General features: G+C 41.5%; 1 protein-coding gene across 38 annotated transcripts in view; it reads left to right on the forward strand.

Moving 5' to 3' along the window:
* ABCA5 (ATP binding cassette subfamily A member 5) overlaps positions 1-16,590 on the forward strand; it is a 133,000-nt gene that overhangs the window by 49,933 nt on the left and 66,477 nt on the right. For 10 of the 38 annotated variants that reach the window (XR_014820870.1, XR_014820868.1, XR_014820857.1 and 7 more), the window contains exon 1: positions 13,810-13,919. The exons of 22 other annotated variants lie outside the window; for them this stretch is intronic. The gene's annotated coding sequence lies outside the window, so the exon portion shown is untranslated. Of the gene's footprint in view, positions 1-13,665; positions 13,722-13,809; positions 13,920-16,590 lie in introns of those variants that run through there. 6 more of the 38 variants (XR_014820862.1, XR_014820871.1, XR_014820863.1 and 3 more) reach the window with 1 other exon arrangement.

Below are 16,590 nucleotides of genomic sequence, written 5' to 3' on the forward strand. Positions count from 1 at the left end.
TGCTCAACCTGATTTAGGATCTACTGATAATCATCCTCTGTTTTATAATTGGTTGTGTACAGGGATTTCTCCACTATAATTCAGTTTCTTGAGGGCAGGCAGTATGCTTTGCTGCTGTAGAATATCTTGCATATGTCACAGTAAGAACTTAATAACCATTTGTAGTCATTTGTAATGTAATAGCTGAAAGTTCTTGCCAGGTATATCATTGTACCTTCTTTCCTAGGCAGTAGCATTATATATATTTTACGCATATGTGTGTGTGTGTGTGTGTGTGTGTGTTATCTTATGATTTTTGGAGGGCTGCACCCATGGCATGTGGAAGTTCCCGGGCCAGGTTTTGAACCTGTGTCACAGTGGTAACCAGAGCCACAGCAGTGACAATGCCAGATCCTCAGACCACTGAGCCACCACGGAACTCCTGTTACCTTATGATTTTGATGCTGTTGTGGATGTTGTAAATATTCTTATTTAAGTTAATAGAATATAAATTCACTTTTATCCTAGGTAGGTATAAGACTTAGGTGTAAGAGCATCACCTTAAGAAAAAAAGGAAAATATATAATTTAATTGTTGAAAGTGCTAGAAATTTTTTAAGCTTAGAAAACCTGGACCAAGAACAACATTGTAAGTCAACATTGTTAAGTCCAATAAAATTTAAAAAGAAGGAGAAAAAGAAAACATGGACCAAGAGAGGCAAATTTGTGCTTCTCATATTATCTCTTCTCATTTCCATTGCCTTTTGGCAGACGTGGCTAGTAGATGAGGGCACTCTTTTTTTCAAGAAGAGAACTGGTGTTAGAATCTAGAATCCTTCTTAACCTGCTATTCTATTCAGCCACTACCATACGAGAAGGCATGCAAATGAAAAATTGTTGTCCATCCTTGAAATAGAGGAAAAGGTAATCAAATGTAATTTTGTTGTTGTTGTTGTTGTTGTTGTTGTTGTTTTAGGGCCACACCCACAGCATATGGAGGTTCCGAGGCTAGGGGTCAAATTCAAGCCTTCTGTTTGAATGATTTCTTTCTTTCTTTCTTTCTTTTTTGGAATGATTTCTTTTCTTTCTCTTTCCTGCTCTTCTTAATTTATGAGTTATATGTTTATCTCTACTAGTGATAGGTCATTGGGGAGTTACCTTATGCAGTGGTAGCCTTCAAGGCCACGACTAAGGGGTTAGCCTGGAAGGGCTCACAGAGCACATTAGGATGCTGGAATCACATGGTTTGTTGAATCCATTTAAAGCCAATAGTAAGAGACAGGGAAAAGGAATGGAATAGTTTAGTAGTGTCCTCAGGGAAGGCTGCCGTTGAGATGGAAGGACCAAGTTATCTGAATCCTGTGTTAGGAAATTTTCATGTCCCCCATCTCCCATTTTTCCCGCATCAGCTTCCCCTCTAACCTTGTGGCTATGATGACCAAAGCTGAGGGTGAGCTAAGAAGACTCACCAAGGGAAGGGAGCTGGAGCCAAGTCATACTTTCTCTACCAGACTCAGGTACTGGGATGCCTGTCTATAGTTGTAACTCAACACTGATAACTTGCTGAGCATCCATGGATTTTTTTTTTCTTTTTCTTTTTTTTTGTCTTTTTGGCCATTTCTTGGGCCGCTCCTGCAACATATGGAGGTTTCCAGGCTAGGGGTCCAATTGGAGCTGTAGCCACCAGCCTACGCCAGAGCCACAGCAACGCGGGATCCGAGCTGTATCTGCAACCTACACCACAGCCCACGGCAATGCCAGATCCTTAACCCACTGAGCAAGACCAGGGATCGAACCCGCAACCTCATGGTTCCTAGTCAGATTCGTTAACCACTGCACCACCACGGGAACTCCTGAGCATCCATGGATTTTATCTAACTGAACTCCTGAGCATCCATGGATTTTATCTAACTGGCCTGAGCAGAGGATACATGGGACTAAAGGAAATCCTCATGAATATTTGGTGTCTTGTATGTCTCTGGATGTGCTTATTTGGCCTTTCTGTCTCTTTCTGTCTACATGTTCATTATTACACATGCACTCTATCTATATCAACATGTCTTTTTATTTATTGTTTCTTTCTTTCATTTTCTATTCCAAAGTTGAATATCCTTAAATGATGCAGCAAACAAACATGACAGGTGATTATTCTTGAAATTTTTAACATACATATTTGATTTTACAATGTATAAAATTAACCAGTGGTTGTAGCTTCTTCTCAGATGAGCCAGAATTTAGAAACCCAAAATGTTTCAACCCTAACCTCTCCTTCTTTCATGTTATAGTGTTTCAATTTTCTTGGTTAGAATTATTATTACAATCAATATTCTTTTAGTTTCCCCAAACATTTAAATTACTTCCTTTCTTCAGTGTCTTGCACTTTGCTTCATCTTTTGGGATTCAGTTTCCTTCTTACTGAAGTACCTCGGTTAGTAGCTCTTCCAGCCTAGGTCTATAAATGATAAACTCGATTTTTTTCAGAAAATGTCTTTTTTTGATCCTCACTAAATGACAGTTTAGCCAAGAATAGAATTTTCTTAACACTTAAAAAATTTTATTTCAATCTTACTTTTACTAATGAGATTTCTTTTGTTTGTCTACACACTTTGTAGGCATTCCTTCCTTTTTTTTTTCCTTTACTGTTATGATTTTTCCTCTTTGATTTTGGTGATCTTCAGTTTTTTTGGTTGTTTTTTTGGGGGGCCACTCCACAGCATATGGAATTCCCAGGCCAGGGATCCAGTCTGAACTGCAGTTGTGACCTGTGCTGCAGCTGCAGCAATGCTGCATCTTTAACCCACAGTGCTGGGCAGGGGATCCAACCTGCATCCTGGAGCTGCAGAGATGCCACCAATCCCTTTGCACCACAATGGGAACTCCATGATGCTCTTTAGTTTTAATTAGAAATGTCTAGATATTGATTTCTTTTAAAAACTTACCCTGTTGAGGACTCCTTATGTTGTTCCGTGGTTCATGTCTTTCTTTATTTCTGAAGAACATTCTGCTATTTTCTCTTTGAATAGTGCTTTCACTCCATTATGTCTTTTTTTTTTTTTTTTTAAGCAACTTCCATTAAATGTGTCTTGGATCTTCTTCTATCTTTAATAACTTTTTTCTTTTTTTTTTGTCTTTTTAGGGCCGAACCTATGGCATATGGAGGTTCCCGGGACAGGGGTCGAATAGGAGCTACAGCTGCCACCCTACGCCACAACCACAGCAATGCCAGATCCAAGCCATATCTACAACCTACATCATAGCTCATGGCAATGTTAGATCCTCAACCCACTGAGCAAGGCCAGGGATCAAACCTGCATCTTTGTGGATGCTAGTCAGATTTGTTTCTGCTGAGCTACGATGGGAACTTCAATCTGCCATAACTTTTAACTTCACTTTTATATTCTCCATTAAAAAAAAAAAAAAAAAATCTGGAGTTCCCGTCATGGCTCAGTGGTTAACGAACCTGACTAGCATCCATGAGGATGTGGGTTTGATCCCCAGCCTCGCTCAATGGGTTAAGGATCTGGCATTGCCGTGAGCTGTAGTGTAGGCCAGCAGCTGGGTCTCCGATTGGACCCCTAGCCTGGGAGCCTCCATGTGCCATGGGTCCCAGAAAGACAAAAAGACAAAAAAAAAAAAAAAAAATCCTCTGTGCTGCACTGTGGGTAATTTTCTCAGATTTATTTCCCAGTGTAATAATCATCTCCTGTTTTTAGACCATCTGTTTAACCCACCTGTTGATAGTGGGGAACTTGCATGTCTTATTTTATCTCCTCCACCTAGAACAGGGGTGGAACTTTTCGGATGCTCAATACATATTTGTTAAGAGAATTAATGAACCAATAAAGTCCTATTCTTTTTCAACTATTTCTATTTTTTCATCTTGTTCTTTTAGTTCCAGGGCCAGGGATCAAACCTACGCCATAGCAGTGACCCATCCTGAGCTGCTGCAGTGACAATGCTGGATCTTTTACCTGCTATGCCATAAGAGAACTCAGGTGGTTCTATTCACTGAAATTATCTGGGCTCAGATTTTTTTCAGTTTGATGTATCTGCTGACTCTCACTTGCAGTGGGTTGTTCCCTTGTGTGGTGTGTTGATTTTATTGAGAGCTCTTCAGGGAAACTTGTTTATTCTGTGGGATTCTTCTGAGCCCTGAGTTGTGCAAGTGTCCTCATTGAGGATTTCTGTATTTGGTCTTCTAGGGACTTGGCAGTTTCCGAGTTTCTAAGCTTGGGATTCGGTTTTCAAATGATAATGTAAAATTGCACTTCCATAGACTGGGACTTTCGATTTTCACGGGAACCATTACCTTCTGTCTCTACTCAATTAAGACTAATGGATAGAGGATAAGCTTGGCAACTTCCATAGTTTTTAAAAATTAAAAACCTCTTTAGGGTCCTAATTTACACAAGAATATCAGTTTCAGCTTCTCAGTAAGTGGCTCTAGGACCCTATCTGCATGGGATTAAAACCTCAATTCCTGGACCTTGCTACAGTGCCTTTGAATTTCTCCTTTATTTCTGGACCTGAAGCTTTTGCTTTCTCTATTTTGAGCTCAGCTTTATATTTTAAAATAGTTTTTACTGTACCCGTCATTTCTAAAAATTTGGAGTCTCATGACATGACTGTCATTTTTAGGTAGAAAGATGATTTGTTTCTACAGGTCTTGCTAATGAACTTCATCCAAATTATTCAATAAACTATCACTTAATTTTTGATTCTTAGAGTTTCTGGCAGCAAGACTATGGATATTATTCAGATCAACTCAGTACATGGTATTATGGTAACTTTCAAGAACGATGACTAAGATCGTCTTTGCACTCAGGAGGCAAACACTATATAGTACAGAGATTAAGAAATGTTCATAAATAATCACAAGTTGGAAAATCTTTAAGTGCTATAGAGATGCATATCACATTGCGATAATGCATGCTACATTTTTTTATAGCCGTACCTACAGCATATGGAATTTCCTGGGCCAGGGATTGAATTGGAGCCGTAATTGTAGCAATGCCAAATCCTTAACCCACTGCACCATAGTGGGAACTCTGACTCCATTTATTTATTTTATTTTTGCCTTTTAGGTCCATACCTGCAACATATGGAGGTTCCCAGGCTGGGAGTCAAATTGAAGCTGTAGTTGCCAGCCACAGCCACAGCCACAGCTATGCAGGATCCGAGCCACGTCTGCAACCTGCACTACAACTCAGGGCAATTGCAGATCCTTAACCCACTGAGCAAGGCCAGAGATGGAACCTGTGTCCTCACTGATGCTAGTCAGATTTGTTAATTGCTGAGCCTCATTGGGAACTCTGGGCTCCATATATTATTAAATGAAAGAGCAAGCTTGTTAAAAGGATGAAAAGGGCATTGAAAGAAGGCGTTTTCTTGTGGTATAGTAGTAACGGGAAGAATTTCATGGAAGAGGTGCTAGTTGAAATGTGTCTTAAATGAGTGGGATTTCTGAAAAGTAATAATGGAGGAAGATGTTGGGAGAGGAAGTGACTTTTTCGGTTGAGAGAAAAAAACTAAGTCTAGATAAGGAGATGGGAGAGTGGAGGGCACAAATAGGGAACAGCAAGTAGTCCAGGTTAGGCTCTCAGAAGACCAGGTTATTAGAATGTAAAAATAAGTGAAAATAAAGCCTAGGTCCTGATGAGGTAGTACAACATGGGCAGGTATTTTAATTTAATTTAAAATTTATTACTGTTCTGTTTATCCAAAAGGAAGGGAAGATGTTGGTTTTACTTTTTAAGTATAAATTTAAGAATCAGGATTAGGTAAAATTTAGTCTGGGCAGTTTCCTCTTCTCAACTTGTGATCATCTGATCACCAGTTTCCAAGTTCAACTGTATTGGTGTTTTTTTTGTCTCTCAGGCATATAGGCACCATCTAGTGGCAAAAGAAGGTAACCACAGGAGTGAAAATGATAAACCATTTACTTGTTTATTTTTCACTTGCTATTTATATCATGATTACCTTCTAAAATGGGCCATATTCTAACTGGATAGAGAAATAAAGTTGTCTCGGGCAACTTTTTTTTTGGCTGCCCAGGGGCATGCAGGAGTTCCCAGGCCAGGGATTGAACCCAAGTCCAAGCTGCTGCCGTGACAACACTTATCCTAAACCTGCTGCACCACGAGGAAACTCCATCTCAGACAACTTTGCTTAATCATTGATTTAAGAGACTCTGGGATCAGTTAAAACCGGATTATAGACAAAGGCTTCTTTAATATGAAACAAAATTTTCTCGTCAGGGACTTAACATCAAATTGTATTTTAAAATGAGCCTTAATGCAGGATCAGTTGAGTTCATAGAGAGAGCGGAGAATAGGAAAGCCATTGTAAACGAGGAGGTCACTTCCCATTTTTATCTATAGACCTCATTACACTTTAAACTCCTTAACAGCTGCTACCATACTACTGGTATTTGTCTATCTCTAATGCTTAGGATAGAGTCTGCCATATAACAGGCACTCCGCAAATATTATATACAAAATGAATGCACAGATTAATGAAGAGAATAACTGTGATGGAAGTGTTCAGGGAACAAATATTGAAAGTTAGTAACAGTAAAGCTTAAATGAAAAAAGAAAATATTATCAGAAAAAGTACTGGTAGAAAAATTTTTTTCTTCCTTGTATATTGAGTCCATGCATGAAGTCCATTTACTTGTAATCTCTGTTGCTTTAAAAATTTCAGAGTATTTAGCTTCCATCTACCTTGGTGGAGGAAAAAAATAGTAGCTTTAAAAATACTATTTAAAATACTAAATACTTAAGTATTTTACAAATATTTAAACACTAAATATTTTTAAAACAGAAGAAAACAGCTCATATTGTTATTGTAGAGATTAAGTTAAAGACTACATATAAAACACACAGACCAGTGTTTAGCACATATTATGTGTTTAATAATTTATTGGCTTTTGGAATTCTCTTGTGGCTCAAAGGGTTAAGGATACAGTGTGGTCACGGCAGCAGCTCGGGTCTCTGCTGAGGCTGGGGTTCAGTCCCTGGCCCAGGAACATCCATATGCCATAGGCGTGGCTGAAAAAAAAGTTGGCTTTTATTTTTTCACTCGCCTCATAAACTCCTTGAAGCAACTCAAGAGAGTCAAAGAAAGCAGGTAATTTTTTGTTTTTTTGTTTGTTAGGCTTTTTAGGCCTGCACTGGTAGCATATGGAGGTTTCCAGGCTAAGGGTCCAGTTGGAGCTGCAGAGCTATAGCTGCTGACCTACACCACAGCCACAACAATGTAGGATCCAAACCGCATATTTGACCTGTATCACGGCTCACGGCAGTGCTGGATTCTTGACCCACTGAGCGAGGTCAGGGATGAACCTGTGTCCTCATGGATATTAGTTGGATTCATTACTGCTGTTCCACAAGGGGAACTCCTGAAAGCAGGTATTTTAAAAGTCTTTTTTTGCAAATTAGAAGACTAGTGACCATAGAGACTAACTCTGCATATGTGATTATGGAGTCACATCAGTTATGAAGTTTCTGAGTCCACAGCATCTAAGTAATTGTTCATCATTTCTTCTGTATCACCTGTTGCTTACCTAGAAGGAGAAAGGAAAATGAAAAACATTCGGATACAAAATAAGCATAGGGCTATCATGCAGAGAATGAGAAGAAGTTGTAACAAATTTTTGGTTACAAATTTTTACCTTAATCTGTGTTACAAATGATCACCACCTTGGTGACTTCAAACAGCTATTATCTGGCGTTCCCTTGTGGTGGGGCGGGTTATACATCCTGCATTGTCACTGCAGCAGCTTGAGTTGCTGCTGTAGCGCAGGTTCAGTCTCTGGCCTGGAACTTCCACATGCTGCAGGTGCAGCCAAAAAACAAAACAAAACAACTGTTATCTTATAGTCCTATAGGTTAGAAGTCTAACACCCAGTTCACTCTGGGATAAAACCAAGGTGTTGGCAGGGCTGCTTTCCTTTCTGGAGGCTCTAGGGGAGAATCTGTCTGCCAGACTTTTCCATTCCTGCCTCCGTCTTCATGGCCAGCTGTGAGTTAAATTCTCACAGCAAAGTCTGCTGACAGCCTCTTCATCTTCCTCTTCTACTTTTAAGGATCCTTGTGATTACATTGGGCCCACCCAGATAATCCAGGATAATCTCCCTATTTTCAGGCCAGCTTATTAGCAAGATTAATCCTCTTTTTCTCTGCGAAGTAACAAATTCACAGGTTCCAGGGGTCAGGATGTGGACATCTTTGGATGAATGGGGGCATTACTCTGCCTATTCTAGAGAGATCGTGGCTTCTAGGGGATACTGGGCAACAGATTCCCCAAATGAAAGGAGTGGATAGGTGCTCGTGGGCATGGTGTTTTCACACTGAAGATTAGAGGTACCACTGTAAACTACCTGATCTCTTCTATTAACTCCCATTGATCTTGACAGACACTAAAACCTCTGCATGTGTTTTACATGGTCACACCAGAATCTCTCCTATTTTGTATTTCTGTAGTGTTTTTTTTTTTCTTTTCCCCCCAACTTGAGCAAATGTAGGAGGTGTTAAATATTTCTGTTAAATTTTGTCTTTTAGGTTTTTAACTCAGAGTTCAAATTGTTAAAATAATTTCGTTTCCCAGTTCTGTCTTTGGTCATATTTTCTATGCTACAGAGGTTTTGTTTTTTACTCTGATTTGACCAGAAAAGATTTCTATATGCTAACCTATGTAAGTTATGAAAAATTATGAACAGTAGTTCCCGTCATGGCATAGTGGAAACGAATCTGACTAGTATCCATGAGGATGTGGGTTCGATCCCTGGCCTTGATCAGTGGGTCAGGGATCCGGTGTTGCCATGAGCTGTGGTTAGGTCGCAGACACGGCTCAGATCTGGTGTTGCTGTGGCTGTAGTGCAGGCTGGCAGCTATAGTTCCAACTTGACCCCTAGCCTGGGAACTTCCATTTGCAGCAGGTGAGGCCCTAAAAAGACAAAAAAAAGAAAAGAAAAACAAATATTTGGCTACAGTTTATCCAACTAACTTTTGAGTTTACCCAATCATACTTATGTCAAGCTCCTATTTTATATTATTTTTAATTTATTATTATTATTTTTTTGGCCACACCTGTGGCATGCAGCAGTTCCTTGGCCAGGGATGGAACCCTCGCCAGAGCTGTAATCAGAGCCACAGCAGTGATGCCAGATCCCTAACCTGCTGAGCCGCGAGGGAACTCCAAACCCTTATTTTACAGTCTCATCCGCAAATATTATGAAAGATCAGATTACAAGCTTTGGAGTTCCTGTCATTGCTCAGCAGGATTAAGAACCTGAGTAGTATCCATGAGGATGTGGGTTTGATCCCTGGCCTCATTCAGTGGGTTAAGAATCCCCCATTGCTGCAAGCTGTGGTATAGGTCACAGATGTGGCTCAGAATCCAAGTTGCTGTGCCTGTAGTGTAGGCCAGCAGCTGCAGCTCTGATTCGGCCCCTAGCCTGGGAGCTTCAATATGCCGCTGGTGCAGCCTCTGAAAAGAAAAAGGAACAGACAAACAAACGTCCCAAAAAACAGAGAACATGCTTTGCTGAAGTTAATTTTTATCATGCCTATGTAATTCCCATTTTAATTTCAAAGATCAAATCAGTAAATAAGTATAGTATCCTTTATCCTTAGTTTAGTTATTCTGGTTTTTAGTGACAACCAAACTCTCTTCTAAATGTTCATAACATATATTTAATTATGTACTCTGGGATTTTACTTTTCTGTTCTAAAGTTTTCAATGTCTTTTAACCACTGTTTTAAAAAGCAGATGATCTATAATCTTTTTCAGTTTTTTACCATTTCTCTGAACTTAACCAGCCATGCTGTAGAGCTTAGGTTACCTAAAAACAGCTGTGGGTTGTAATTTGTGCCTAGAAACATGAACTTATTTGAAATAGATAGGCGTTCGCTTACTGTCTCCTCAGCCTTCTTGAGTTTCAGCTCTCTTCTCACGTTGTTTCCCCTTTCAAGTTCGTTTTCCTTACGGAAGAGGAAAAGAGCACACAGACTGAGTCAAGTCTCTTTTTTAGCCTATATGAGATTCTTTTAGGTAAAGCGATCATTTTTGTGTTTATAAAAACCTATACAGGCGTATTTCTCTATGCCCTCTAATATATTTTCCACTCTCGTTAAAGCAATCTCCCCATCTGTTTCTCTTGAAGGGACCAGGTGACTCTAGCCCTCAATGATTTCTCTATAGTGCTTTATAGTTGGCGTGACATAGTTTAGCAGTGGGAACAGCATCTATCGTCATTAGATGCTCTTTCTTATTATTTTTTGCTCTCAGAATAATTGTTCATTTCTTGACCTTTTTTTGTTCAACCCGACTTAGCAAGTTGGGGTTCTTGCCAAGCAAGAATACTAGGTACTTGTGAGTCATTTGTTGGTTAGTTGGGTTTTAAATATCAAATTTGGCTAGATAATCTTCAGATATTAATCCCCTCGAAAAATGTCTCTATGTGGAGAAACACAAAGACAGAATATACTTGAAATTCTTTTAAGTGTAATAAGACAATAATAATAATAATAATTAATAGTAATAGTAACAATATTAAAGCCAAACGAGCTAAAACTACCTTTGGAAGTCACTCCTTTCTCCAGCCTTGCACTAATTATCAATCGTTTCCCCAAGCCATTTATTAACAGTCTCAGCCACATTTGAGATTGCAGTTTGGAAATCTGTGGTTAAAAACATGAAATTCTCTTTCAACTTTGCCAGCCAAAGCTGTGTTTCTTGCCTTGTCCTGCCTTATTCTAGGAAAAGGTATCAATATGAAATCCTTTGAAATTATACCTAACTTAAATGTTGAATCCAAAACCAGGTTCATCCTGGTTTATTTTGTTCAGCGAGGCAGCTTGTTACATCTCAATCTACAAGTTCAATGTTCTCTGTATTCCCGTGTGATTTATTTGTCTAGAAATTTATTAATGAGATATGGGGATTTAGGTTGCCACCATGACAACCAAGCAGTATGGCTTGTTTGCTCTTTCCTAGATACAGAAGCTCAGACAGGAAACATCTTCTCTTTCAGCTGCTTATTTAGTACTGGGACCTGGTAACTAAGGAAATTTAGATTGAGATTATCTGGCTCAATTGTTTACCAAGTGCATCCAGTCTGATAAGTAGCTGGCTCAAACACACAGTAAAACATGTCAGGGCCAATACGTTACTTTGCAGCAGTCTTTTTATTAAAAACCTCCTATTTAGTATTCTTTCTGTCATATTATTCTAGAAGTCATATTATCAGCTTTGCCATCCATCCATAAGAAGAATTTAATATCTTTCTCTCATGAGGTATATTTCATTGAGTGAGTGGTGACCTTTTGTGAGGACAGTGACAATGTTTGCAAACTGTTGTGCATGTGTTTTCTCATGTAAAACATCCGTGTACAACAAACATTGCAGTGCTATCTGCAACATCCGTGACTACACACACCGTTATGATGCCGAAAGCCTGGAAATTTAAATCAGTGTGAGAAAAAGCTCTAAATCTCAGTCTACCTACAATTTAATTGAAGAAAACAGTACCTAAGTAAAATGATGTGAACAGGATGTGAACAGTTGAAAGGAAAGTGAGATCATTTTGTCTGGGGTGATGAGAGTTTTGGGGGGTTTGGGTCATGTTATCTTGAAGCAAAAGAAGAAATATTGTGGACAGAATGACAGAGAACATTGCAGGGATAAGAGACGCAGGAAACAAATGTCTAGAATAGCGGTAGAAATGAGGCATGGACTTCTGAGGTTAAAGCAGGTTGAGGCTACTTGTGGGAAGTACAATTGGAGAACTGGGGTGAATGTGTTATTTCAGTAACATTTTTGCAAGTAGATTTATTTTTGACCTCTATTTATTTACTTATCCACAAATCCTAGGCTCTTAAGAAAGCATTCTTCAGAATTTATAACTAAAATATCTTAGATATATCAAAAGAGAAAAAATATATCATACATAGTTTTCATGATTTGCCTTCTTCAGTTTTCTGGTATAGTCCCAAAGGACATTCTCTCTTCCTTTCCCCCCACCCCCCAACACTGACTGTCAGATTTTGAATCATCACAGAGTCCACCGAAGCTCTTTGAATTTCCTATTTAATCCATATTCAGTGGGAGAAATGGAGCTTGTTTCCTTATTATTATTATTTTTTTTTTCATTTTAGGGCTACATTCACAGCATATGGGAAGTTCCCAACCTAGGAATCAAATCAGAGCTACAGCTGCTGGCCTACACCACAGCTCACGGCAATGCCAGATCCTTAATCCACTGAGTGAGGCCAGCGATCAAACCCACATCCTCATGGATACTAGTTAGATTCTTAATCCACTGAGCCCCACAACAGGAACTCCCCCTTAATTTTTTTTTTAATGGCACCACCCATAGCATATGAAAGTTCCTGGGCCAGGGATTGAATCTGAGCTGCAGCTTCAACCTATACCGCATTGCTGGATCCTTTAACCCATTGGGCAGGGCTGGGGATCAAGCCAGTGCCTCTGCAGGGACTGGAGCTGCAGGTGGATTCTTAATGCATTGCACCAAAATGGAAACTCTATTTTCTTTTCTTTTTTTTGGTCTTTTTTATCTTTTTAGGGCCTCACCCTTGACATATGGAAATTCCCAGGCTAGGGGCTGAATTGGAGCTATGGCTGCCGGCCTCTCACAGCCACAGCAATGTGGGATCTGAGCTACGTTTGTGACCTACACCACAGCTCATGGCAACGCTGGATCCTTAACTCACTGAGCAAGGCCAGGGATTGAACCTGCGCCCTCATGGATACTAGTCAGTTTCGTTTCTGCTGAGCTACCACGGGAACTCCAATAACTATTTTTATTTATTTATTCTATTTTAGCAGAATAACTGGGGAGATTTAAATCTAAGAAGCAGAAAAACTAAGTAAAAAAAATACATGATGTACACAGGGTCAATGGAATTTTTAAAAAGTCCTTAAGCAGCTAAATAACCAAAAAATAAAAAACTGTGCAAAGAACTGTGAGTATACAGAAATCTGGAGAGCAAAATCTGTTGTGACTTTTTTCCCCTTTGCAATACTTTTTGGCCACCACTTGTCACTTTGGGCATTAAAACGCTAAACAGTTTACATTTTTAGCAAAAATAACTGCGGCATAGAATCTCCCATAGAGGCCATATGTCTCCTTTGGAAGTTTCAGGACCTGCCACATTGCAGACTCTCAGGAGGACACCTCAGAAACGAAAGCATCCTTAATGTCCAGATGTCATAGGGCGATGTTGCAGGGGAACGAAGCAGCAACTATGACAACGAGGCCACTGCACCCCACACGCTGAGGCAGGAAGGAGAAGGGGCTGGGAAATGAAGTTCTGAGCGAGAACTCTTACAAAGCCAGGAAACAATTCTTAAAGGGGTGTGATGGGGGAGGCATTTAAGGAGAGGGTAGAGGACCAAAGTCACACGCTGGGAGGCTGCAGTCCCTAACTTCGGGCTGGTTGTTTTTCCCTGTGCCTCAAGGGAAAGAGAGGCGAGATCTCCGAGGAGGAGGGAGGTCCTAGGCGGCGCAGGCCTAGAGGTTCAGCCACCAGGCCGCGCTCCCAATGCTCAGCTGCCGAGCCGGCCCTGGGGACCCAGGCCTCGGCGCGCCGCGCTCGCCGCGCTCGCCCCGCCCAGAGCCCCGCCCCCAGGTGGGCTGCCTGCGCGGGCGCGGAGGCGCGGGGCCGAGCGGCGGGGTCGCGCGCGTCCGCGGACCCGTCCCTCTGGGAGCCCCGACCTCAGGTGCGTCCAGCAGAGGGCGGAGCTCGGCTTCCGGCGTCGCGCCCTCCCTTGGCAGGCGCACCGCCGGTCTGCGGTGACGGGGGCGCGCGCGGTGGCGCGCGGCCGTGCTCTCGGACACATTTCCGAGCTCCGTCACTCGCCTGGTCCGCGCGGACCTGGTCCGTCCCTTCGTGACAGCCCTGCGGCTCCGGCCCTGAGGTGAGGCGGAGGCCGAGGGCTGCGGGTTTTGAGCCTCGCGGGGGATCTGCTACCCTCGGGAGAGTAAGGGGTCGAGGAGGGGCGGCAGGCGGGGGCCGCAGCAGGGAGGGCGAAAGAGGGGCAGGGGGAGGGGTTGCGGGCCCGGGGCGTAGGGTGCAGCGGGGTTTGGGAGGGGGCCGAGCCGGTGACTCAGGAGGGCGAGAGAAAGTCCCCCAGGTCGGAGGAGGCGCGGTTTGCGGCGTGTCCTGCTAGGGATGCTGTTTGCCTCTCCCAAGGTGTTGGTGTATGGATGCCCTGGGCGCCGGGGGTGGTCCGGCCGTGGGACCACTGCCAGGCTGCCCTTGGTTGGACCCAGTCGTTTCGTTTCCATCACTGCGGAGTCGTTAGCGAGAAGATGTGGAAGTAAATTTCCCTCCCAACACCTGGGTCCTTAGCACTGGTTATTCTTTGGAGGCTTCGTACGGATCATTACCCTGTGTGTTAAAAGGAGTTTGGGAGAGATGAAAATGCACAGAGACCCTGACACGATTTGGGGGAAAACACCCCGACTCCTAAAACGCAAAGAAAAGCTCCAGGGGTGAAAATATTTCAAGCAGAATTGGAAGCTAGGTGGGCTGGCAGCATCGATCTCGGTTTGAGGGGATAGCTGAAGCACGGGCTTCAAAGGCATAGATAGACCTTTCTTTATCAGAATAAATAAGCCTGAAAGAATAAAGATCATCACGTTTACTTTCTATCGAGAATGTTCTTCAGGAACAAAAGAGGAGAAGAGGAGTGTATATTAGCTTCCCAGCAGCAAGCCAAGCTCGGTATTATCTCATTTAATCCTGACAGCATCTTTTTGAAGTTGGGGATAGGGGTTATTCTAGTTGGGCAGATTTGGAAAATGGTTCGAAAAGAGGTTAAGTCACTCATTAAGCTCCCAACTAGCGAAAAGGTAGAGCTGACCAGACTCGAAATTCTGATGCTTTATCCAGTATTTCTTTTCTGGAAAAAAAAAGACGTATTACACATTTTTAGGGAGGAGCCCATACAACAGAACATTATTAAGACAGTTAGGGCTCTTAGGGTATTTGAAAGAAACAAACTAACAAGACATTAATCCTTGAGTATGTGCTGGTATGTTTTCCTTCGGACAAGATTTAGTGTAGGGAACTCTTACATTCAGGGTAAAAGCAAATTTGTTAATACATTGCAGGTTTCTTTGAATGTCTTTTGTATTCTAGATGCTAAACTGTGTGCCAAGAATACCACGGTGATTGCAATTTATAATCTCTGCCCTTGAGTTTGAGAGGATGATCATATAAAGAATTTTGTAGTATTCCAATAAACTGGAATCTTTGCTAATGTATGAATTAATTGGATTAAAATCGCTTTAAGCACAAGTTTTTAGGGATCTTTTACGTATAAGAAAATGTATTGGGGAGTTCCCGTCATGGCGCAGTGGTTAACGAACCCGACTAGGAACCATGAGGTTGCAGGTTCAGTCCCTGCCCTTGCTCAGTGGGTTAACGATCCGGCGTTGCCGTGAGCTGTGGTGTAGGTTGCAGACGCGGCTCAGATCCTGCGTTGCTGTGGCTCTGGTATAGGCCGGTGGCTACAGCTCCGATTGGACCCCTAGCCTGGGAACCTCCATATGCCGCAGGAGTGGCCCAAGAAATAGCAAAAAAAAAAAAAAAAAAAGAAAATGTATTGGATAACTTGTCATGTAGGTACCATTGCATTTTTTCCCATTCATTGAGAAATACTGTCATAAAATTTAGTTTAAATCATATTGACAATTATTATTATTATTATTATTTTCGTTTTATGACTGCACACAAGGCATATGGAAGTTCCCAGGCCAAGGACTGAATCTGACCTGTACTGCAGCTACAGCAACATCAGATCCTTTAACCCACTGTGCCAGGCCAGGAATCTAAACCAAACCTCCACTGACCTGAGCTGCTGCCATCAAATTCTTAACCCCCTGTGCCAGGGCAGGAACTCCTCTTATTGACATTTATTGTTTTGCTTTATTATTACATTGCATTCAGCAAATTTTAAAACACTGTAGAAGAAAACATTTATAATTTATCCCCTGTTAAGTTAAAAGGCTTGATTTTAATAGTGCTTTTATTAGTTGAGAGGCCAGTGATGTATGTAGCTGGGCAGGAACTTCTTTCAAGTCATCTGACAAGTACGTCCTTAACCTCTTCTTCCAAAATATAAATCTTTAAAGGTATGGTTAATATTCCATTTCGATTTATGCTTTTATCGCCGAGTTCTTGTGAAAGAAGTCTTCAGTTTAGGCTGAAACGGCGCATTGTTGAAACGTATAATATCACCTCAGGCATGACTGTAGGTGAGGTGGATAGGAGGGCTAGTGGGGGATTTTGGAATTTTCTTCTCTTGGTTTCAGTTTTCTCAATGAAGTAGGAGTCAAGGTTGTTATCTGAAGGCGATGCTATGAGTGGAAGCTTTGGAGGTCTGGGGTTTAGGAGAGTGAACAGACTAGTGAAATATGTGATTGCCAGGTAATTAAACACTTGTTCTCAAGTATGAAGAGTACAGTTAAGGAAATATTGGGTGTATGAAATAAAAGTGTTTAATCTAATTTTGCAAACACGGTATTTTACAACCCATTTCCGGGGTCATCTAGAGCGCACACCTGCCCCTTTGGCCCCATTCA

Source organism: Sus scrofa, chromosome 12, assembly GCF_054392235.1.
Source record: "Sus scrofa isolate SSC_HxYL_T2T_F1_AM1 chromosome 12, Sscrofa_HxYL_maternal_Yorkshire_Landrace_v2.0, whole genome shotgun sequence".
Taxonomy (NCBI): Eukaryota; Metazoa; Chordata; class Mammalia; order Artiodactyla; family Suidae; genus Sus; species Sus scrofa.